The 6,803-nt window shown below is 33.7% G+C and overlaps 1 long non-coding RNA gene across 1 annotated transcript in view; it reads right to left on the bottom strand.

Moving 5' to 3' along the window:
• Positions 1-307: 307 nt before the first annotated feature.
• Positions 308-6,803, bottom strand: part of LOC128249205 (uncharacterized) — a 579,204-nt gene continuing 572,708 nt past the window's right edge. The window contains exon 3 of the long non-coding RNA XR_008265322.1: positions 308-444. This is a non-coding gene — a long non-coding RNA (uncharacterized LOC128249205). The remainder of the gene's footprint in view (positions 445-6,803) is intronic.

The following is a 6,803-nucleotide window of genomic DNA, read 5'->3' as shown; positions in this document are numbered from 1 at the left end:
CTTATGGTAGATTTAGAACACAAAATATAAAGGAAAATAAAATAAAGGGAAGATAACAAAGATTTTGTAGACAATTATGATTTGTATGTTTTGATAGTTTCTAATATGGAGCAATTTCTTCACTGGAACTAATTATTATCTGTATGTTTATGTGTCTAGGTGTATATGTTTGTGCGTACGTGTGTGTGTGTAAGTGCGGGCTTGCAAGTGTGTATGCGTGCGTGTATACGAGTAAAATTTATTTTTTATCATTTAGAAGATGATTGTCTGTGATTAGAAAGATGTGCATTGAAAGAATATGAGTACTCACAAATTTCGTTCCCAGATTTATTACAGCACATCTCAACGTAGCCAGCTCCCCACGAAGGAAGGTTACGTTTGTAGGCGTCGGGAGGAAACTTGGCATAGGTGGTGTTGAGGTCATTGCGTAAAGTGAACCTAGCACTGCAAGAAAAAAAAAATTAGCAATTACAAAGATTAAATATATAATCAATATGGTTGTTTACGTGTAAAACATCAATGCACTGTCATAATTTAAAATGAAAACAAACCCCATTACTGACATAATTAAGAAGAGTATTGGAGAGGCAAAATCCTTCTATTATGGAACTATATGTCTTCGAATAATTAGATACATGCTGAAATCAATAATTTCGATGTTATCTTTACCTTCCTTTATTCTGGGACCGATAAAATAAACTGAGTGGCGAACGGGGTTTTAATTCAAGCGACTGTGCTTTTCACCAATGGATAAGGATGTTAGACGTCAATGTAATAGATATTGTTCTTTGTCTTACGTATAAACCATGAAATAACTAAACTAGTTCTAACATAAGCAAGAGTCTTAAAATCTGGAAGCAAGCTTAGAGCCAATTAGTTCGTCTGTAATACTGAACTGGTAATGCAGGCTCGACTTCAGCAAGATTTGAACTTAGAATGTATAGCTATATAAGATACATGAACATATACAGTAAGGCTTTCCAAAATCTTCAATTCCACCGCTCTTGAAATACACTTAAATTAGCAAATGTTTATCTCAGTGTTTTTCTTGGTTCTTTTGACATTGTTGGTGAAATAAACCCAACGCAAATTCCAGAGCTACGGCAAACGCAAATATTATTAAGTGTTTGGTATGTGATATACGATAGTAGATGATAATAAGTTAGATAACAGAATGTACTTAGGTTTTGAACTGTAAATCACTGAATGCAGGTTAATAAGAGAAATTTAGATGCAATTTTTGTTTCTTTATACGTAAGATAATGTAGTTAGTACTCAATATGATATTCAGTAATGTGTCAAATGATGAAAACAAACTCCTTTGACACATCTTAGCTTTTCAAGTTAGGTTTGTTTGAAGTCCGGGGAAATGATGACATGCTCGTAACTGTATCTTTATATGTCAAAGTAATTCAATTCAGTTATATATATTTTTCTGATTAGTGAATATGTTAAACCGATATCTATAGAAATAACAGGTAATTTATTTAGTGCTGAAATTTTGTATTCATGTAATAACTCGCTGCTATGATAAATATCAGAGGTCGACGAAACTAAGGTAGAGCTTCTATAAGAAATCTGGTGCAGTGTGCTTACATCTGATAAATAAAGAGTCGTTACTAAATCTTAGGAATGAAGAACATTGTTATAAACCTTAACCCATTACCTCCCATAATTCACTTTTGGAAGGAGATGCAGCTGCTTTCTCTAGCTGGTCAGATGATAATGGTGTACATACGTTGCTAGCATGTATTTTTGCTATTGTTTATCTCACTAATAAAGCACCATAAATGATACCAGCTCAAATTACTTCCCTTTTTATCTCGTGACCATCCGTCCTTTTGTTTATTGGACATAGCGTATCGAGTACTACATTATCCGATGCATCCATTATTTTTTTTTAATGTGGTAAAATATCATTTCTAGAAAAACAACTCCATACAGAGACCGTTCTCGGCTCAAAAAGGATACATTTTTACAGCTGGCTGGAGTGAATCAGAGATTTCAGTTTTTGACTATAGACACTGCCCAATACATGGGAGAGATGCGAACCTTCGTGTATCAGTTCGCCAGTTTTGAACCTCTATATTCATGTTTAACTTTCAGTGTATCTATGTGTATTTATTACAGTATCTAATCAATACAGTTAGATCAAATGCACTGAATAATTGAAGACAAACCTCAAGACAAGTGTAGCGTCTTTGTAACAAAAACAGCTGCACTTTTATAGAAATAATGTTTGAAAAAGAATAAAACGAAGAATGAATTAAAGAAAAACAGTTAAAGAAAAGTGTATGTAACAACTACAAAACTACAACTATAGATTGAACTCGTATTCGTAATATTTGCAATTTATAAATTTAGTAGAGGGTCATATGTTCTAGTGTTTGATCAAACTGAGATTTTGTTGAGTTCAGGCAAAAGAGTTCAGGCAAAAGAAACAAAGGAACAAAGAATCCAGAGAAAATGATAAATCAAATCTAATTTCCTTGAAAGTTTCCACAGAGATAAACCAAAAGGAAAGAAACAAACACAATCAAAAGAAAGCAAAGTAAAAAATAGAATCTGTAATAAGGTGTAGTAAGGTGATTAAGGTGGGGTTGTGATTAAGGTGGGGTTGTGATGAGATCCATGGCAACCATAAACTTTTTATTATAATACTGGAGTGGTACGACCATAGATTACAATGACTTTGCACAGTTTTCATTCATAGGATTGATTCTGGGAATAAATGGATTCGTTTTTTTTTTTTTGGCTTTCTATAAAAATGTGGCAGATTGAACGTGTGCGCTTGCATGTGTCTGACTATAAGTAACTTCACAACCAGCTAAAAAGTACAGACACACATACGCATACACATACATAGACACACATACACACACATACATTTTATCTGGTTGCAAATGAGGTTACTCAAGTGGCTCAAGGGCCGAGAGTTTCGTTTGTTTCAATTACCGATGCTTTCACATAGATGAATGTAAATATGTATGTACAACTACATTCATACTTATATATACATAAAGCAATATAGTATACGTATGTAAGCATATATATATTTATATATGTTCATACTATTATATATGAACATGTAGTTTCGATATTTATTTATACATACATACATAAAAATATATATATATATATATATATATATATATATATATATATATGTAATGTATATGCATATATATATATATATGTAATATGTATACACACACACACATATATATATATATATACATACATCCATGTATTACTTTCATACATACATATATACACACGCACGCACACATAAATATAATAAGCTGAGATTATTCATTCACCGTAACTATTAATTTCAATGTTTCTATGCTCACGCAAAGAAGAAAATTTACTGACAGAGTATTTTTAGATCTGCATTTATCAGGGTTTTCAGAACAAATGCATGCAAGTGATCGGTGGTGAAAATATGGCAGTTGAGATGAATGTATGATGACATAAAATGCATTGCGTGTACATAAAAGATGAAGCTAAGCATAGCAAAGACACCAGAGGGCGTAATTCTATATTACTTCAAGCTTACTTAATATCATGCGAATACCGCTGGACAAAAAGCATAGGAAGCCCTTTATATGACTATCTATCTATCTATCTATCTATCTATCTAATATAGTTATATTTCTAACTATTGTATCAGTGAGTTCTCGTGGATTATGCTTCTCTGACGATGTCCTCTATACCGAAACATGTGTGTCTCTAATAGTCTACGCTAACAAATATCAGTTCTCCATTAAAAGCAGGAAAATTATATTGGAAATTCTTAATTTATTGAAGTATCTCCCCTTTCGTTTGTGAGTTACCACGATTTTGATTACCTTTCCTTATATAAGAGGTGACTGTAACTTCATTTAGAAATTTCTTTCTATATGACTCTTAGCATATCAAATAGCTCGTTAAAAAATGTTATGCAAATTATTAGCGACCAAAAAATGGTTTTAACCAGTTTGCCAATATTTAAACCGTCGCGAGAACTGATGAAGTGGGATCGAAACATAGTACACTGAACGTTCTTGCTTGAGTCATACTGAAAAAAAATTCAGATATATGTAAATGAGATTAAAGACAACAAAAATATTAGTGAAACACATTCTTGCATGTATTATCAAGAACTCAATCTGTGACGCAATATCTCACCCATATTTCCATCATGTAGTTAATTTATATTTCTGTCGGTCTACAATATGGCTTGAGACTTACTTCTACAATGTTACTAAGCCATGACAGAAATAGCTTCAGCAACAATACCTTTCAGCTGTTATTTTCTCTGAAGTACATTTCATTTTACTACACAGAGTATTATGTTAGAGGTTCGGAGATTTGTTTTAATTTCTGTTTGGATGAGACAAGAATCTTGATGTTTCATACATAAGTTGTCCTTCAGAAATATAAATCTCCCCCTTGTATACGAACGTATGTTCTTTTATACATTTCTCTACGTATTATCTAGTGACGGACACCCCGATCGCCATTAGATTACTTCCTTGTATCTGTATTTTATTTGCCAATATGTACTAGGCTCTCTAATCCAGTTAATCACCAGTATACAGTTGTATATTTAAGAGATGAGGGATTATGTACATTATTTACATTATTTACAATTAATGGATATTTGTCCTCATCTTGTTTGTTGTTAACACAACGTTTCGGCTGATATACCTTCCAGCCTTCATCAGGTGTCTTGGGGAAATTTTGAACCTGGGTTCTCATTCCTAAGGTATTTTTCGATGTTGTTGCTATTATTATTATTATTATTGTTGTTGTTATTATTATTTTTATTATTATTATTCAGTTCACTGCCTGGAATCGAACTCGGAATCTTGGGGTTAGTAGCCCGCGCTCTTAACCACTACGCCATATGCCCGTGAGCATATGACGTAGAAGTTAAGAACGAACAAGGTGAGGACAAATATCCGTCAATTGTAAATAATGTAAATAATCACCAGTATGTTTATTAGGTATTTGCCAGTATGGCAGTATGTTTTCGAAACAACTGAAACTACAGCCTTCGTAATATTTCAGGAACCGGGATTCGTATTGTCTTGGATCGTTTTATAGTAACATACACAAATCAAATGTAAGTAAGAGCTTGAATTCTTGACGCCGATGCTTAGCGTTAAGCGGTTGCAAGATAAAAATCTACATAAACACGAAGACTATACTGTCGCAGAGTTGCTTAGAAATTGATGGTACCGGCACATAACGCCAAGCTGAAATATTATACACTTCATTAATACTACAGCGTCGAATTTACTGCCTTGCCAAGAAAAACAGAGATTTCCAGCAGATTTCAGTATACAACCTCGACTACAAATTTCAAGTAATTTTCCAGTTTGTTGCAGAATCAATCCTTTAGAAAAAGATACTAAACATTAAAAACAAATTTCCTCAGAATGTCTATTCTAATTTTGATTAAAGAAACCTTGCCAGTTTGGCGTTGGATTGTGAATTCAAATGAAATTCCTCTTGAAGTAATTTTTTTCGCTGCTTAGAAATAATGGTATTTTAATAGTGCAAAATTACTTATATATGTAACTATATTGTGACTTATGCCTATTAATGGTTTCATATTGTGACACAAGGCCAGCAATGTCAGGGAATGGGGATGGGGTATGCCGATTACATCGAGCCCAATGGATGAAAGGCAAGATCGACATCGGCGGATTTGAACCCAGAACGTAAAGACGGACAAAATATCGCTAAGCATTTTGTCTGGTGTGCTAATAATTCTGTCAGCTCACCACCTTCCTTGATTTCAAATTTTAGCATAAGGTCAGCAAATTCAGGGAAGGGGAGCAGTCAATCCCATCGACCCTAGCGCTCAGCTGGTTCTTATTTTATCGTTCTCGAAAAAATGAAAGGCAAAGTTGACACCGGCAGCATTTGAACTCTGACAGTAAAGATGGTCGAAATGCTGCTTGAAATTTTCCCTAGCATTCTAAGGACTCTGCTTGCTTTCTTCCTTACTTATATTGTAATATTAAAGAGGATATATAAGCTGGCGTATTGGCAGAATCGTTAGCAGGCAGCGGAAAATGCTCGGAATTTCGTCTGTCTTTACGTTCTGAGTTCAAATTCCACCGATGTCAACTTTGCCTTTTATCCTTTTTGGGTCGATAAATTAAGTACCAGTTGATCACTTACCTCGTCCCCGCGAAATTTCTGGTATTGTGCCAAAATTCGAAACCAATATCAAACTGTATATATAAACACATGTATGCGTCTATATATATGTATATAAATATATAAATACTTAGACATACGGGTATATATATATACTTACTCACACACACATGCATATGAGTGTGTGTATGTATAAGCGTTGCTCTATCAGGGTCTGCAGGTGGTGTGTAACCCCAATGGCAGTAAAACAAACTATAGAACAATAAAATATATACAATTTAATGTATATACACCTATCTACATGTCTTTATGTGTGGTCTGTTCATACGTGTATTAGTCTAAGCTCGTCTCAATGAAAGAGGGAGGACGGAGAAAAATATATAGGGGTTCTAAAAGTGAATAGAGAAAAAGAAAGAGTAGAGTGTATACGTCTTTGGAACGATATGTAGTTAGATAGATAGGTGGTGTTTATGGCGGTCAGGTTGGTGATAATAAAAATCTTTAGTGCTATATATATTTGAGAAGAGAAATTGAATTTCAATAAATCATTTCTAAAGTGGATTTTTTTTCAGTCTTTAAGCCTGTTTGTTAGACTTTCTCTCTCTCTCTCTCTCTCTCTCTCTCTCTCTCTCTCTCTCTCTCTCTCT

Source organism: Octopus bimaculoides, chromosome 12 (genome assembly GCF_001194135.2).
Source record: "Octopus bimaculoides isolate UCB-OBI-ISO-001 chromosome 12, ASM119413v2, whole genome shotgun sequence".
In the NCBI taxonomy this organism is placed as follows: Eukaryota; Metazoa; Mollusca; class Cephalopoda; order Octopoda; family Octopodidae; genus Octopus; species Octopus bimaculoides.
This window is presented reverse-complemented; position numbering and strand designations above follow the sequence as displayed.